This window comes from Lycorma delicatula, chromosome 1 (assembly GCF_047948215.1).
Source record: "Lycorma delicatula isolate Av1 chromosome 1, ASM4794821v1, whole genome shotgun sequence".
NCBI lineage: Eukaryota > Metazoa > Arthropoda > Insecta > Hemiptera > Fulgoridae > Lycorma > Lycorma delicatula.
In genome coordinates, this window is record NC_134455.1 from 213,493,175 (window position 1) to 213,513,400 (window position 20,226).

At 27.8% G+C, this 20,226-nt stretch overlaps 1 protein-coding gene across 5 annotated transcripts in view; it reads right to left on the reverse strand.

Moving 5' to 3' along the window:
* Positions 1-19,797, reverse strand: part of LOC142328196 (uncharacterized) — a 121,489-nt gene extending 101,692 nt beyond the window's left edge. For 3 of the 5 annotated variants that reach the window (XM_075371804.1, XM_075371797.1, XM_075371788.1), the window contains exon 1: positions 19,347-19,797. The gene's annotated coding sequence lies outside the window, so the exon portion shown is untranslated. The remainder of the gene's footprint in view (positions 1-19,346) is intronic. The other 2 variants (XM_075371785.1, XM_075371776.1) reach the window with 2 other exon arrangements.
* Between the last annotated feature and the right edge of the window lie 429 nt (positions 19,798-20,226).

Here is a 20,226-nt window from a genome sequence, read left to right on the forward strand (position 1 = left end):
AATACTCAGTTTCTGTTATTTCATTTTTATTTTAATGAAATACATTACAATAAAAAATACAATATAAAAGATGGCCAGATTACTTTTAGTACAATATCTTCATATTGAAAACAACAAAATGTAAATTTTCATCAAATGCTTCTGTTTAGTATGCATGCACACATATGTGTATGTACATACGCTCATGCAAGATAACTTCTGTAACAATGTGAATTTCACATGTGCACTTGTTAAATAATTTAAATAATAAATATTAAGGAAACTAGTTCTTTTTTAACTATGATATAACAATTTAAAGTCAATGTGTGCTTTTTTCATTATATTTATCGTATGGTACTCATGAGATGCGATAAATTAAAATAAAAAATAACTAAATAACAAGTAAAGTTATTCCCAAATAATAAACTTCCATCAAAATTAGCAACAGAAAGGTAATTTTAAAGTAAAATTTGTAGCGTGATTTCTGAAAGGATTCGCACAAGATAGATTTCAAAAACAAATTATTAGTTTAAAATCAATTAGAAAAAAAAATTTGTTCCTTCTAAAACACTTTCAAGTAATGAAGTTCATTAACACTTATTTCCTTATGAGAATAACAAAATATTACAATAAAAACAGACTTAATTTAAATTTAACTTAACTAAAAATTTAATTCACCGAGACTAAATGGTAAATGGTAAAAAGTAAATGCTTCTACTGAAGATGAAGGTTTGTGAGAAATAGTTTGTCTATATTAAAGAATGAAATCAGTCATCAACAGAAAGCATTATAATGGACAAACATAAATTTTTGTATTATAAAAAGTGTAGATAAAAACAAGTTTCCTAAGATTAGATGAAAAAAGATTAGAAAATCCAAGGAATTTTATGGCATTTTTAAGACAATATCCTACCTTTTAGCTGATCCATATAAATATAGACTTAATTGTAAACAAACTATCCATTATTACTTAAATTCAGAAAACAGGCTACATTAAATTCAGACAAAACCAGAATTAATTTAATGGTAATCTATTTATTTATTTATTTATTTATATATATATATATATATATATATATATATATATAAGAACATGTCCCGACTAAACGCCCAGCAAAATCTACTGAAGATAAATTAATAAAGGTTTGCATACAAGTTACTCTTACGGCACATTAGAAAGATTTTATGAAATTCCAAGTTTAAATGGTTAAAATGGAACAATGAAATTAAATATTTTCATAATTTCTTGGTAATAAATGAAGTTATCAAACTGAATTTTGGTGTGTGTAATCTTCATTATTATAGGCTTTATTATCCATCATTATTCTCACAAACATGAATTAATGAATTCAGGGAGTTAGAGCCATCTGGCCAGACGGGAAGAATGCGAAGCGAGCCCTGACCGGCTACAATCCCTTGACCGCGACGGGAAACGCAAGTAACCATATAGCGCGGGCGATGCCGTGACGGGGGGGGGGGGGGTGCTAGTTAAATACATAGACATATAATTTCTCAGAACTAGAGATAATTTCTTCATTCTCGTTGATAAGAAAAAACAAAAACTGTACAATATATGACAAAAAATATGTACTTCCAGAGTATCATTATGTGCATTATCATACGTGTATTTCATCAATTTTTTTATTTTCTTATTTTCTTTTGTAATTCAAAATTACAATAAAACTGCATTATTATAATTATTAGATTAGAAAATGTAAGTTATCATGCAAGTGAAATTGTAAGCGATTTCAGTGGTATTATGGGAAAATAATAAAAGGAACTATAGTTTGGCTGATAAAAACCACCTGAATCTGAGTTGTATAATTGTAAAGATTGTATTATTTATCAAACAAAAGCATATTCTTTTTTATATTATTTCATTAACAAGCAATGAGAGGTTTATTTATAAGTTTGCTGATCTTATGTTTCTGGTACAAGCAATTTCCATTCTCAATTACTTTGATAAATCAATTATATAAAAATATGATTAATATATTTTAAAATATATGCTGTTATGTTCACCCTCATCAAATTTCAAACACCTAACCATTATTTCCATGAACAGCAGAATTTGCAAAAAATATCTGTCTCTATCTCTGGATATTGTGATAAAATTATTGTTTCATATTAATTAATATTTTCAAAAAGAACTTTTAAAGCTAATGACAGGCTGAGAATAATCCCACTACAAAAATTTTAATCGAGTAAAATTTATTACTGTTTGGTTTAACTTAAGAATTTTATATTCACTTGCCCCTGTAGGTAAAATAAATCTGGTTATTAAATGTAGTTTTAGTATTATTTTACAAATATTAGGAGACATTAGATAAAAACTAATATGAATATTGATAAGACATAAAAGAAGTTTTAAAATTTTTAAATATTCAGTGTATATCCAAACGGTAATGTCATGCGATTAAATCGGTGAAACAAATTGTCTTAAAAACAATTTTTTTTGTCATAGAATCATTGTATGCACGTATGTATGCATACATTTCAGAATTGCACACAGATGAAGTGCATCTCAGTACAGAAATACAATTTATTTCCGTAAAATAAAAACCATAAATACATTAATTGAAATATATATACAGTTTAAAAGTCCAAGGTTTAACGTATCCATTGTTACAAACAGCTGATTCACATTTGGTGTTCTTTTAATCATTAAACTTGTCTTTTTTGTTGTGTATTTTTAAATTGTAGACAAGTACAACAAAAATCAATCAATCTATTTCTATGTGTGGAAATACATTTAATGATTATTTTAAATTCTTTGATGTTATATAGGTCTCCATTCTCATACCTATAAGGAATTTTTTGAAAACGAAAAAAATTGTCAAATCTGTATTATCATTATTACTTATACTATAAGTACATTCTATATATTACTATACTTTACTACTTATGCTGAACGATTAAAAATGTTTAAAAACAATTCATACGGCGTAATATTTTACACCTTCCAAATTGTTTACGATTTTCTGTAATGAAATCAGCTATCTGAAAAATTTTAATAAAATGGTTTCAGGAATTTCAAGATCCTGCATCGGCACTTCAACCACAGCCTGTTATTACTTACTTGCATGAAGTACAGTGATCGCGAAAAATTGCGGTTTTCAGATTTCAACGGAAATATTCATTTTGATCATTCCTGAATCCATTTTGACTAGTTTCGGAGCGACGTCTGTACGTACGTATGTATGTATCTCGCATAACACGAAAACGATTAGCCGTAGGATGTTGGAATTTTGGATTTAGGTCTGTTGTAATATCTAATTGTGTACCTCCCCTTTTGATTGCAAGCGAATGAACCAACAGTTCCAAAAAAAGCCCAAAATCCAAAAAAAAATTGGATTTTGGACTTTTTCTTAACTGCAGTAATAAGCCCTCATTGAGATATTTTCAACCATATATCGTAAATGGTACTTATTTTCATTGGTTCCAGAGTTATAGCCAAATGAAATTTTAATTAATGAAATATTTGGTTCACTTACAAGGAGAAGGCACATCGGTTTAAATCAGACTTCATCTATTTTTTTCCTTTTTTTTAATTTAAATACATTGATTTATTAATAATTATTAACCCTCTGATTGCAAAACAAGATTACGATAAATAATAATTTAATAATAACAATAAAAATATAAAAAAATATCTTAAGTTATTAATGAAATATTTTTTTCATTTAAAAAAAATGTGTTTTCATAATTTAATAGGCGCACAAGGAAGTCATATGGTGTCCACATCAGATTTTTACATTAACTACTCAGAAGTGTTTAAAGCAATTGTTTATGTTTTCTTAATGATCCTTCTTCTGATCAGACTGATTGACAGATTTATTTTTTGTAATCTTAAAATATTGACTAGCATTGAGATCTGTTGTTCATACCTTCTTGTTTTCTATCCACATTATTGTTTCTTTCTAATTTTTATTTGCACTTAAATGGATGATGGATTTCATATTATCCTTTTTTTGTCATCCATTAAGTTTTAAGTTTATTTAAACCAATTTTTTTAACTTTCATGTTGATATTTTTTTTAGCTACTTTTAATATCTTAAACCACATGTGTTATTATATTCGGTAATAATTACACAAAGATGTATTTATGGTATTAAATTAAAAATATATCAGTATTGTTGAAAGTGTATATAAATGTTTAAACTCTAAGCAAGAAAGTTTGTGAATAAATAAGTAAAAATTGACTAAGTAGAGAAATTTCATTGGCCAAAAACAATAGAATATGGGAGTTTTTTGTTTTTATCAATCTATCTCAAAATGGATATTTACATGTTTTGTCAACATCATTATCTTCTACATCTTAATCTTTGTACATAAATATATTTATATATATCCGTGTGTGTGTGTGTGTGTGTGTGTGTGCGTGCTCGCGCGTCGCCATAACCAAATGGTTGCAGATAACCTGACAGAAATCACTCCCAAAAATAGCACAAGTATCCTACACAGACTCACTAGGGATCCGGATACATTCTTCAATGAGAAGTGTATGTTATATGTCAGAAATGGCTATCAACCAAAATCATGACCATAAACACTCCAAAAAATGAGACCTTACACTCTGCTCACTACAGACTGGATGTTTAATGAACATCAGTATTATTTAGAAAGCAACTTGCACTAGTGGTACATATCATAAATATTTTAATCAAGAATGAAATGATAATACAAAAAAAAAGCTGAGAATAGTACTACAGACTGGCAGATTAACAAACCAGTATGCTAATGACATAATCAACTTACTGACTAATTGAGTACCTTCTATATGTGTTGTTTGTACACATCTAATAATGTACAGAAAATAATTTATGAACCACACCAATAGGATGTACCGTAATAACAGTTTTAATTAGTAATTAAAACTATTTTTTTTTTAACATTAATAACTATTTTTAAAAGAAAATGATGCGATACATAAATTTCTCAAGAATTATGTTTCTGTGTCCACAAAGACGTTTTCCTCTTCCCTTTACATGTGTTTATTTCCCTTTATTGCTAAAAAAGTATATAAAATAATTTACATATTCTTTAATAATTAAAATCTTTACAGCCTCATTAATAATAAAATTTGAAATTATAAATCTTTACTGTATAACTGAGAAACTTCAGATGGAAGTGTTTTTACACTGACCATTCATTAAAGTTAACTTCGTCAAAACTGGAAGAGGATAATAACTGAGTTTCTAAATTTTTGGGGGGAAGCACTGACATTGAGTAAATGTGCCCTTTAAATGCTCTAGTTGACAAATTTATCTGCTAATATAATCAGCAAAGCCTATCCCAATAAGGGAAGAGGTGGAGCGGCAAGAACCCGGCATCTTATATCTGCATTTCTCGACTTGGGTACGGTAACACTAACATAAGGGTCTGATCTTCCTGACCCTTTTATAAGCATTAAGGGATTGAACATTCAACAGAAAATTAAGGGGTTAAAAATCAGGTTAAAATTCAACTTCATAAAAATTTACATCCACTGTGAATCCTACAGGAGGCCGGCCAGAGCTCTTCAAGGACTACAGAACCAGGATACGTATGAGTAAGTAATTTTATTAAAGATAATGGCTGGAATAGTTTTATAGACACAGAATTTTAAACATTCACAGAATAATGTATATGAATGTCTTTAATCCCAGAAATTTCAAGTCATTTAGTTATGTTCAAGACCACCTCAGAAGAATCCTATAATTTAAAATATTTATCTCTCGGTTTGGTGGTTCACAAGAAATAAAAAAAGACGGTACAGATATTTAAGCAGAATAAGATAACTTCTTTTTTAAAGGTTATTACACATAGCAACATCTTTCACCCGGTAATATACGATAAAGACTTTACATTTTAGTTAAGATTACTTTATGAATTTTGTAGTTATTACTTGTATTTATTCAGTTCGCTTTATCGATTGCTTAAAAGCTAGTAAACAATGTAAAATTAAATGGAAACTTTAACCTCAAACAGCAACAACGAATAATTAAAAATTAACCTTAAATATAACCTCTGAAACAGTAATATAAATAAAATATAATGAAAATAAATTTATTACTGCTAACAAACCTATTCAGTAAAAGTAATGAAAGTACAATAATGTATTAAATAATAAAAACAACACAAATAAGTAATGCACTAGTAAGGCAGAATCAGTAAAATATAGCGGGATAATTGCAATTACATTTATATATGAAAAACCGGTAGATCTACTTACAATTATTTTCATAATATTTTAAAAAGAATCAAAAAATAAAAACTTAAAAATTTGTAAAACCTCACACGCATTATGTAGAAAATAATTTGGAAATTAGGAAATAATTTGGAATGAGGTGCAAGATACTACAAGTATTGTAAAACTATGAGGTTGTAATTTGGGGGGGAGCTATGACCGATTCAGTATTCTCCTCTATTCCTTTCTGTTCTGTATTAATCTTTTAGCCATAATACATTTATTATAGTAAAATAATAAATGTATTATTATTTTAAAGCAGATAATCTCAATTATCTGCTTTAAATAGTCTGGCCTTTATCTTACTCTACAATTTTCCCCTAAAATCAAATTAACTAAACCTGGTGTATTCACCCATGGCCTACCAACCCAGTTTGTCTCGACTATATTCTGCCACAAATTTCTGTTCTCTCCTATTCATTTTAAGATTAATTTATTAAAAATTTTCAACATTCTCCTTTTAGACCACATTTTGAAGGCTTCTACTGTTTTCCTTTCTATTTTAATATTCCATTCCATAAAACCATCCGGCACAAATATTTCCAAGAAATTCATTTGATTTTTAATCTATATTTGATAACAGCAGGTTTCTATCTGCATAAAAGCCCTTTCTGTTTGATTGTTCTGCTTTTAATGTCTGTTTTATTTGGTCCATTATTTTTAATTTTAGAACCAACAAGTATTGCAACTCCTGATATCAATTTCTCATACATGGTTACCACAGATATATTTAATAGATCATTAAAAAGTATTAAAAAATGAAAATCCATCTTATCAGCAAATTAAGTGTGACGAGGTCTTTTGATTAATTTCAAAATCATCATCAGGACTTAAAATATTATAAATATTTTAACTTGTATAAGTATTTTAACCTTTGACATTATTTAAATTTTTTAACTTAATTTTAATATTTTAACTCCTAATGATGATTTTGAAATAAACTGAAAGATCTCGAGTCACACTTAATTTGCTGGTAAGGTGGATTTTCATTTTTTAATAATCTTTAATAACTTCTGATATACTGTGATACCATAGTTTTTTTTTATCACTGCAATAACAAATTTATTATTACTTTTTTTCACACTCAAGTAGTTATACTATAGTATTCAGATTTGATTTTTTATTATATTATTATTAATACTTAAATAAGAATACTATTGTAAAAAATAAATAAAAATTTTATGTTTTCAAATTTAGGCTTTACATCACAAGGGTAATCAATGTAACACTTCCTTTAATATTTAATAATGTAAATACTGTCCTGCTCATATGAATATTTTATTTGTAAATTTATTTTTTTTCTAATTGTCCTATTTATTATTACTTTCATGACAAATATGTATTTAACATAAAAACCAGATATTAATAATTACATATTAAGTGTATTATATAAACGCTTTTATTTAACTTGCTCAGTGCGGTGTGTCGCATGGCGAGATGGTCAGAATTTTGTCAGCAATATTTAACCTACTTCCAGATAAGTTAGAAGGCAGAAATTTTGCACACATGCTTGTTATCAATGACAATGCATTTTGATAACAAAAAATCTCATAAAAAATTTATTTCCATAGCAAATTCATTGTTTGCAAATAATGGAAATTCAAACAACCGCACATGCATACGAAAGACTTCGAGTGACAATCAGTCGGCTATGATTTCTGCTACTACACAAGAAAACAATAGCCTGTAATGTGAAGATGGGTTTTAATTTGACAGCCTACATATGAAAAGCAGTCAACTAGTGTCAGTGAATCGCTGCTCTTAGATTTATGTACAAATGTGTTTGAATCGGTTATTCATTTTGCTATATTATTATTTTTCAGAAGAAATTCATCTACAATTGCATTCAATTGTGTAGAGTTATGTAATCATTTATATAATATGTTTAAAAGATTTCCCTGAGATTGTGTTCGAAAAATTTCATGACACACTGATTAATTGTGACAGTAATTTTTTTTAGTCAAACAGAGACTAAAAAGTATAAAATAAAAGAGATTTTTTTAATTTTTTAAGTTCGCTTTAATTTAACTAATGAAAAATTACAAAAATAAAGTACCGAAATTTCACTATTCGAAATTAATGAATTAAGTATAAATTGTTTGGAAAATTTCTCAGATACAAATATATTTAAAGATCCACAAAAAAAATAAAAATAATTTCACTCATATTAAATCAAGAATAAATGTTTATAATAAACTCTTTGATTAAATTCAAATAACATTTTATATTGATAAAGATGATCTATAAATCTGTTTTCTATTCACAGTATCGAATGTATTTTCATGTGATCATTTTTTTATTACACATCTCAGCTATATTTAATTACAATAATGCATACTGAAAATTTATTAACAAAACTCTTTTACATTTTACATCACGAACAATAAAAGCGTGGGGTGCCCTTCATTGTATTACATTATATTTCATAATCACTTCATTGATAATTTGCTATGTAATACAATGAAGGGCGCCCCACACTTTTTATTAATTATCGGCAATGTCGATAGCGTTAAGTACCGATTGATTTTTTTCAGCTGTTTTAAAACTGTAGAAAAATTTTGTTAAAGAATTTAACACTGGGAATGGATAGACAATTTTCCTGCATGGATTGGCACCATTTTAAAATACATAATCTTTATTTTGGGAGGCGGAACTAAGGTATACTGTTACAAACAAAGTAACTTTTAGAAATCACGTTGCTGATTATTGTTTTTCATTTATTTATTTTCAAAACTTTAAAAGAAAATTTATGAGACTCATTAAAATAAAAAACAAATTGAGAAACTGACTAATAAACAGAGGAAAATGAAATAACAGATGTATATGTATCAGGGATCATAGGCGTGTCCAGGATTTTTTCGAGTAGGTGCCGAGGCCGAATGCTTCCCCACCCATAAATTTAGTCTTTGATGATGCGTCTGACACCGAAGTTAGCTATCAAATAGATATAAAATAAAATTTAAAATAAATTATTTATTTATAAATGTTTTTAAACTTTTATTAATATAACTTTTTAAAAATATAATATAAAAGTTCGATCGTTGGTGGGGGCCGGAGGGCAAATTTTATGTTAAATATCTGTAATTGTGTTAAAATGCGAAGAAAAATCTATTGGAAATAGCTCTCATGTGATTACTGTATCTTACAGTTTCAATAAAAAAATTATCTTACTTCTTTAAATCAATTAAAATACGGTTGAACTACCTAAACGCTGGAAAAAGGTTCTTGGGTCAATTATCTCGAAAAGTTTCGCAGCTAAGATCTTAGAAATTCTTTCTTTTATTATTGTTGAAGATACAATCGCGTCCCATTTCCATCATCCGTTCTTTATGTCTTATCTAAAGAGCAGTAGAACAGTACCCAGTATCTAATTTCAGCGCCCTTCTGAGAAAGCATGTGGGTGCCACGGCACCCACATGTGGACGCGCGCATGAGGATGATGAAGCCTCGTAAGTATTTCGAAAAATGGTCTCCCGAACATTAGACAATTATAACAGAATCTTCTTTTTAAGTTATTATTTATACGTACCCAATGAACCCACCATGTCAACCTCATACAAGATTTTAAAAATTTGTACATTTAATATTTTTATTTTATTAAGAAAAAGAAATCTATATTTTTTATTATTATTTTTTTAATTTATTTAATTTGATTTTGACTGGTACGATCGTAACGTAATAGATATTATGTACCACAGTAACTATAAACCAAATAACACATATATGTACTATTTTATTTATTTTGATGAGAATTAATACAACATAACATCAAATAAGCATCATTTGTTAAGGTGAAAATCAGATCTGATTTTCTTTAGTTTAATTTTTAGTCAAGCAATTATCTATATCCTGTTTTGAGCCTTTGATCTCTTGCTTCATATAATTTATATGAAAAAAATTATCTTAAAAAAAAATGTTTATTTGTTATTAGTTTCCTGTAAAGCACAATGGAAGGGGATGATTATGTGTGTCTTATGGAACTTTTTATTAAGAAATACCATTTCAAATATGTACAATGTAAAATTGTCTGTTGTTTAGATTTGTACATAATTGGGAGATGACTATTAGTGGAGGTTTCGCTGAAAAACAACATACACTCAAATTACATTAACAATTTAATTACCAAAGATAGTGTTCAACAAGGAAAATGTGAAGTGAATCATCTAATGGCTGGGACAGCCATGTATGTTCTCTTTGAGTAAGTTCTGACCAACAAAAAAAAAAACAGATTAAGTTCTTTTTTTATTAAAACTATGTTTTATTGTACTTAGATATTATGTTTTCTTAATTATAATAAAATATTATAAATATTTCTTAATGCAAAATTACAAAATTGATAACTAAGGAAACAATTCATAAAAGGAAACCTGATTATACAGCAAGACTGAGTTAGACTCAAAGAAGAATCTAGTGAAATATTACGATTGGAGTAATATTGTTTCACATCCATACTTTTGTACGGATGCCTGAAGTACATGTTAATCACAGTGATCTTCTAAAAATATGTTTTGATCTTTTAAGAAATTATACAACCTACGGTATGATATTATATCTAATATGTACTTTTCAGCCTCTGAAATGTCTCTTTTCAGTCTCTAGCAGTAATTGGTAAGCACATTCGAGCTCAATTTTCCCTTGTAGCATGTTTCCATCATTGATATATACTGATGAAAATTGCGTTCACTGTGCTCATCACTTACATCACTGAGGTTAGGTAAAAAGCCCAAATGTGAATCCAACATGTGTATTTTTAAACAAATATATAGACTGCAATCCAGTTTTTTTTCAAGAAGTTCACTCGCCAATTCTACATAGTTCTCAGACTTCTTTCTGCCCAAGAATGATTAACAATATTTTGAAATTGTACCCATGCTACTTTCTCAGATTCATTCACCTCCTCTCAAAGTCCAAATCCTTCATTAGCTTACCTATGGTCCAATGGTCCTATGGTCCAACAATTATTTATTATTTAATTTTTGTCTCACTGATCCTGGGAAATTTGCTCCTAACATATAAAAAACCTTGGCCATTACAATCACTGCTGACAAAATTTCTCATAAAATCAAGTTTTATTTGTAATGGTAAAACATGCAGATTTTTTGGATTCACAAGGACTAGACAAATAATATTTTTTCTGCCCATTTATAAATAGTTAAGCAATTTATAAATATGGTTCATTTATAAAGATCATCAGACATTCATACTTAATTATTAATATAAACACTGACGCACAACATCACAATAAAATGGATATCATCTTCAGGTGATATCCATTTTATTACGATATTATTATGATAAAGAGAAGTGCCACTCATAATCAGGACAAAAATTAGTTTTATAGTCAATAATTGTTGTATTCTTTATGTTATTATGCTAGATTGACATTATCTGAAAAAATATTTTCTTGACTTTAAAGATAGTTAATATTTTGACTTCAAAGATAGTGTAGCCATACAGGTAAGATTGAAATCTTTGTTACATAGTATATGTTAATAATTTTCATACTGATTCATCATCAGTAACAATTTCATATTGTTATATGTCTCCTTTACTTGTGTTGCAGTTCTGATTAAGTTTTATTTACATTGTGAAGGAGGATATGCTTTCATATTATTATTTTTTTTTTTTTTTTTTTTTTAGAGAAAAGTATTATAGATAATCTCCATTCTGTAGGATTGTGATACAGTCCTAGTAAATATAATAAAGAATTTATAACACTAAAGTACATAATAATATCTTATAAGCAGAACAGGTACATTACCATGCACAAACGTATAAGCTTCAAGCTTATATGGTGAATTAATCATCGAAAGAAAAAAGGTTCTAGCTGCCCAACGTAGAAATAATATTTTAATGCCACTTTTAAGGATGTGCCAGCCTTTTAAGGATGAAACCAGTAAGTATGACTGCACTTTAGAGTGCAGTAAGTTCACAAACCAAACCGTTAAGTTCTGGTTGAGCAATTTTGTGAAGTTCAGTGCTCTCACTTTGAAAATCAGGAACCAATTCTTCTTCATTACTTTCTGAATCACAATAACCTTCTTCATCGTCAATATTTTCATCTAAACTCCTTGTTACTTGTAAAATTAGAACAGGTAACTCTTCACTGTGTGGAATAGGTCTTATGGCTGATGGAAAATTAGAATTTGAATCAGATTTCTTGAATTTACTTGTGATGCTTTGATTTTACTGATACAAAAATAACAAGTGATTCTTAGACTCTCTACCTACCACAGGAACAGCAAATGACGCATGTTGCATCTTCCCACTTAGCCAGCTGCTTAATAAAATTACAGAACAAATAAAGGACTCAAGACTTGTCCTGATCTCCTATTTTACATCCAAAATAGATTTCACATGAATTTTTAACCCAAAGGAGAAATTTTTTCTTAAAGATTTTAAATTTAATTAGCCATACACACAGCAAAAATAATTAGGATGATTTATGCAACTATAAGACATTTTTAAGCAAAAAAACAATATCTATGAAAAATGTTACGTGTCTGCATCAGAAAAAGTAAGAATAAAACAAAAGATCAAACTCAAGATGGTATTCATATGAAAGTCAAAATGAAAACCAGAAGGGTTACTGGCCTCAGTTATTCCACAGTAAAAATAGTAATTGAAATGGCTATATAAATTATGATGTCATAAATAAACACTATAGATTAAATTAAATTATCATGATAAATTTATTTTTCTTAGAAGGAAATAAGCAGATTCGATGTCATTCTAAGATGTAGTACCACAATACTCCACTCTATGCTAAGCTATTTATAAATATGGTTTATTTATAAATAAATAACTTTATTTATAAAGATCATCAGACATTCATACTTAATTATTAACATAAACACTGACTCACAAAAAATCTTTACAAATGATCTTTACAAATCTTTAATCTTAGTAGATAAAATCAATTGTTCTAACAATTTTCATTTTGTACAAGTAAAAATTACAAAAAATAAAGCTCTCAGAACAAATTCTGAAGTCATATTTGGATTCAGCACGAAAAAGTACGTATAAAGCCAAAATTATCTGCATAACAAAACTCTTACAGACCAGTGTTATTAAAGTTTTCATAATTAAAAATATTTCTAGTCAATCTATAAAACATAACTGCTGAGTTTCCACAACGGTTGCTTCAACATCTTATGAACAATATTGCTGCTCAAAATTGGTGTGCTTTAACTTAAATTTTCAAATAAATGTAACACTTTTTATGCATAAATCTTAATTATATTTTCTTTATTTCACAAGTTCATCAAAATACTGCATCCATAATTATTAAAGTATCGACTATTCATTGAACTGTGACAAAACACAATTCTTTGAAAGCATTTTTTTTTAATTATAAACATTCTCATTAGAATTATAAGAATTGTTTTTTAAAAGATCTTTACAGCTAATTACCAGCATCTTCTTCAGTAAATCTTCTGAATAGCACAGTCATTAATGGTACCTATCTTTAAACGCTTAAAAATTTACTTAAGTACATAATCAAATAACAAATTCAAACTACATTATGTTTGTATTATTATTATTATTATTGTTTTATCAAGTTCAATGAGCTAGGTTGTGGTTTCATCTACTCAAATATAAGTATATTTTCTGTCTTAGGAAAGAAGTGCCACTCGTAATCCAGACAAAAATTAGTTTTATAGTCAATAATTGTTATATTTTTTATGTTCTTACATTGGATTGACATTATTTGACATTATTATTATTGAATTGACATTATACTGGTAAGTTTTAAATCTGTGTTACAGCCACAGTAAAAGTTTTTAAGAACAGGTAAATCTGTGTTACAGCCATAGTAAACGTTTTTAAGAATTGGTTAATAAAGTACTTTAGAAACTGAATCTTGTGGTTTCTAAAAAATGGATATTAATAGTATCTATTAATCTAGTTAAAAGTTTAATGACATAAAAATTTGTTTAACAGCATGCATTGAAACCTAAACTGAGACATGAAAATTTATCTTAATTGAAGTAGTAGCATGATGAAAAACATAATTTTGGGAACACATATCTTTATTTTTATAACTAGACATAAAATTGGTCAATAAATGCACAGAATCAAAATAATTACACAGATACTTGAATGGCTAATTTTATTCCAAGACTAAATTGAGACTCAATTCTGAGACACCTACAACAAAAGAATGTGTTCACAATGTTTAAAAGCCTAAACCAAAGTGAGTAAATTAAACTAAACACTTTTTAACTATTAGCATGTAAGAGAAAACTTGTAGAAAAAACTATTTTTTATGATGTCAAGATTTGATATTGAACTTGATGAGTTCGGTCGACTTTTAAACATAACTCCAGCCATTGACATTTGGTTCCTCACTTCACATTTTTCAATTTTCAGGATAAGTACTTCCCAATATGTTCTTGGTCTTGCAGAGCAATATGCTGTAAGGATGAAGTTTACTATCTTACACAGGAAACAAAAAGACAGCAATGAAAAAGCCCTAAAAATAGTAATATGTAAAGAGAATTTAATAATATTCATTTTATTTTACATCTTCTAGCAATAACAAAAATACTCTACTGCAATGTGGATCTAGATAAACAATTGGTCTTTTGAAGTTTCCAGCTGACTCTCCTGAGGTAACCCCCAATGATAAGAGTACATTAGTAGCAAAGGTAATTTTAAATTCATTTAAAAGTAAAACTTTAACTGTATATGAACCAGATCTTGAAACTAATAATAATAATAATAGCTAATAAATAAATAGCTAATAATAAAACGAATAATAATAATAATAGCTTAAATATGATGATGATGATATTGGTCGCTCATTCAATCCTTGAGTTAATACAAATGAAAATATAAAATAATCATAAAAGACTGAATATAAAAATTTATTTAGAATAGTCAATTTCTACAATAAACATTTGAACACCAACTTCACTTGCAACCTTAAAGCAAATTAATTACCTATGCCTTCAAAATTCTTAATTGTTACACATTTTCAAAACAGACAATTTCAGAACTTAGATTTAAAATTGAATTACATCTAAAAGAATCAATTCTCGTAACTACATAAGTTACTACAAATCATCACATTTATATTTTCCATTAATCATTGCTAATATAGCTACTATATATTGTTTGGTCCGTTCCAAAGCAATGCATTTATAAAATAGAATCATTAATGATTTAAAACACATTTACACTGAACAGATACCATCTGCTTACAGATTCTGTAATCTCTAAAGTAACAGAATTTGATTGTAGTCATCTTAAACTAACAATTATAAAACTAACTTTAAAAAAAACACACACTTATAAACAATAATACTTTCAGAAATTATAAAAATAATTATAGCTGAACAGAACAATTACTAACCACTTTTAGTAAAAAAAATATTACCTATTACAACCAACTTTCATGTAGTATGCTTTTTATAATCATCAATCTATCTGAATGTAATCAAATGTCATCATGTTTTTGTACAATAACTACATGTCGATAAACTGGTGGCACCATTGACCTTCTATGGCGGAGTGGTATAATTTTGTCTTTCTTCTAGAAGTCTCCGAGTTCATATTCATTTCTAATTACAGTTAGATGTGCATTTCATTTATATGCTAAAAATGTATCTATAATTAAGTCATTGTAATTGTTATCAGTCTATTGTTACTGATGAAATCAAATAAAACAAAAACCATTAGAAAAAAAAATTAATAGATCTTCTCAAATTAATGGAATGGTAATATTTTTTTCTGTTTTTATAAGGACAGAATGTCTTAAAAGCATTTACTGACAGTCAATGTTTTATCTGATCCTGCATACACTGGGCTAATAACTTAAGTATGATCATTCAAATATGAATAAGATTTTATTAGATTAAGATAAATTATTGCAGGATAAACTGGAGTGAAATAATATATAACATTCATAAATCAAATTATAAAATTACCATCATTATTAATTTACAAACATTTAAAATTACATTTGCATATTTTTATTTCACAAAATGTCAAAATGTTGCTTTATAAATTTTAAGTAATTATAAAATTTGCTCAAGTTAGTAAGAAAACCAAGAAGAGTATAGCCAAAATAATAATAATGAGTAAAAAATATTCTATTAACCGATACAAAAAATTAGTGCTTATTGATGAACCAGATGAAATCCAAAGCTAGTAATTTTAACGTATGTACATTATATTAATATACTTTAGCTAAATCTTCTAAAAAATCATTCATTCCAAAGTAAATAATTTGTAAAGCATATTACAAACTGATGAAAAGAAATAATAAAAAAATATAATCAAACTCAATCTGAATACAAAAGCAACTACTTTTATTTGATAGGTAAGTCACTATTTTTTTAAATCTGAAAGGTGATCAATTTAAAATTAGTTCATAGGGTTTTAGTAAAATTGTAATTTATCTATTGCACATAAAATAACCAAAAATGTACATAGAATAGCTAAAATTTAATATCAATGATAAAAAAACAGTTTTTTTAGTACAGAGCTTTACATTATCGGCTGCTGCTTTACAAATAATGGCGCAGAGACTACATATAATAATGCAAGTTAGTTTTCATTATCACACTTCACTGAAAAAAATGTTAATTTTCACTTTCAATCTTCATTGGATACCAATTCATACAACCCACACATTCAAAGGACACTTTTGAGTAGTCTGTACGCCTAAGGAAGATTCCCAATCAGCCTAAAAATTTGAATTTTTTTTAATTTGTTTTTTATTGACCTCAAGCTTATAGGCATATTTCATTGTCATCCTTATCCTTAAAAATTTGCTAATGGTTATTTGGATGAATCTCTACTTTATTAACAATATGAGTCAAGTCAAACATGAACCATTTCTCAATAAAAAATTCTAAACGTGGCAAATAAATCACAAAAAAAAGTTATGCAAGGAAGGTTCTACTATGTACTACTCAATATCTCACTTTTTCTACATTCTACAATGTAAATTCAAAATTAAGCAGACCATAACTACATTGCACTATATTCAGTACAGAAAAGATAATATTGTTCTTATACCTGCCAACCAGTACCAAAATATTACCAGCCCAGTCACACAAGAAATCATCTGATATAAAAAAGCAACAGTTCCATAAATCTTAGTTAAATAGAAATTAAAGAATAGAAATCATGGTAAAATCTTTACAAAAAAAGGTATTATGCTTCCATTATCATTTTTAATGGACTACTGAACCATTTGAAGTCTTCTCACCAATCTATTTAAAATATAATTAAAATATTTTCTTTTACAGAACAATATTACTCTGTTGATAATTTAAAATTATTTTTTAATAATATTAACTAATTTTTTTTTTTTTAATTTCTGAATTTTCTTCATCCTGTTCAATGTTCATAAATATGTGCTCATGTAATTTTCATTCATCTGCAGAATCGTGAATTATTTTTTATATTTAGTAACTTCATCTTAATTTGATTTTCATATAATAAGGATTCTGTATATTTACATTTTAAATAATTAAAACATCTTAAATCACATCATTTATTTAGTAATTAACTGCCACATTTTGTGATGCTGTTCTGATCAAGGTTTACCACGTTTCCATTGATACATTTATACAAATTCTGTTCCTTTAGACAAAAATGCTGCATGTAACTTTTAGACAAGAAACTGTTCTCATTCAGGTAAATGAGCAGTTCCTTTTCTTATTCATGGAATAGCATGTCTGATGGGATCCATGTAATGCACTATTACACACCAATCAGATTAAAATATTTATTTATATTGCTTCTATAGCTCTGTTTGCTAAAGTAACTCATAGCAAAGGTCTCAGGTTCAAACCTGCTCATTGTTTTATTACATGCTTTTGTAGTAAAAATAATACAAAACAGTCGCACAAAAAAAATGTATATGGTGTATTATTTTCAATAGTTTAGAGGACGGATCCAAGAGCAACTAAAAACATTAATTTTTTTTCTTTTTTAAATAATATTAAAATTTTAAAAATTATTGTTTTAAAACTGTGAATTGAAAAAATTTACTTGGGTTTAGAGTTAAAAAAGATTACTTTTTTAACCATAATAATTTTAATAATTTATGATTGATCAAATAGCAACACCGTAATTATGCAGCAGACAATAAGATCAAATAAAGTGGCTTAAAAAACAAACAGTATTTTCCAATTATATTTTGTCAAAACCCTAAATTTTTACACTAATATTTAGTTAGTGCATTTTCATATTAATAAATTGAACTCAAATTATCAAATAAGTTTTAATGAATAGTACAGAACGAAACATTGATGTTAATTATAATAATCTCACTCTACACACAATATCTGAAATTCAAGTGATGTGTACAAAAATTTGTTCTAAAATTCTTATCAACTTCAGTAGTATTGAAAAGCAGAAAAACAGACAAGTGGGAGTAAGGCAATTAAATACTATTAAGTTATAATTTGCTACGGTACATGTATAATGATTACAATATTTAAACTTCACCGAAAATAAAATATATATGTTGTAATTACGAATTATACAATAATAAAAATACTTGAATTCACGTTAAATTATTTTAAAGTAGTTCTGCCATAGTCAGTGACAGTGAACTTAAAAATAAGTTTTTATATAATTTAAATGCGTTAACGTTCACTACAATTTAAAGTACATTAAACTTTTTATTGATTAAAACTCGTACGGAAAAATAAGAGGAGCGGCAGTTAAATGTCATATATCATGGCAGTGGTAATAGAAACTGAATTATAGATCAAGATGGTGGAGTGTCTATTGCTTCGCTTAACTAAAACGGCAGGTTTAAACAAACAAGGTTTATAGAGGTAGAGCTATGAGCTTCATATTGATTTCTGTGGCTGTGGTATGAACGAATGCCGGTAGTGGTACCCAGCGGGTAATACATACAGAATATACCAGATACCGAACGCCGCCATATTGAGTTTATCCGGGAATTATTACGGCATACAGTACGAACTATAGAAATAATTCTCCATATAATTAAGCATACCACAACTTAATCAGCAAACCAAGCAACGTCATAATTTCGAGTACTAAATCTATCGATTCATCCGAATAAACATCGACTGACGCATTCGCTACACATCGAAAATAAAATTATTTCAGTTATTAAAATGATAAATATTATTTTTTCGCTTACCAACATCATTCCTTTGAACCAGATACTGCTACAATAATATTTTATTAATATTCACACCACACATCTAATATAACGCAATCGGAAAAGTAAACACATGAAACCAGTCTCCTATTAGCCACACAATAAGGCTACAAAGTCCTACGAGCCGACAAACAGACGAACATACTAACCTTAAACGACGGAGACATTATGGAGGCACCGAGTTCAGCCGAAAGGCACCGAACATACCATATCCCCCCTTCCTCACAACAAACCTGGGGAAATTTCATTCCCCCTTTTCAGCTATAACCGTATCGTATTAGGCCCACTCCTCGAAACGTAGAACAAAACAAAACTCAACTAAACATCCCAGGCCAACTCTCCCGCAGCTATCTTCGCGTCCATGGCGAAGCAAAGTTACCAACATTACAAACCTAACATAAATACATCAATTCACAGACAACTCCGTTTCACAGCCAACTTAACTGTTCCTATTGCGTACCAATTACTACTGCGCTGTGTTCTATTTAAACTCTCACTCAACTGCAGTGAGTTGAGTTGCTTCGCGTACGTTTGCCTGCCGTGTTTTAATCTGTGAAACGTGAATCGTAGAGTGAATGTTTGTTTATTCTTTTTAAATTGCTTTTTAATCTACCTTAACAAGATTAATTTTTTTTTAGATTTCCTTCAATTTTCAAAGACTTATTTTAAATGAAACAATGTTATTAACCAACAAAATGTTAACATGAATTTCTAAAATTTTAAAAATATTCTTCAGAAAATTAATTTACTTGTAATTACTTTATAAGTACAATTTATTTAAAAAGTCATTATTGACTAAATCAATTAATTTATTTAAAAATTAATTTTTAAATATGTATTTCAAAGATACTTTTGTTAA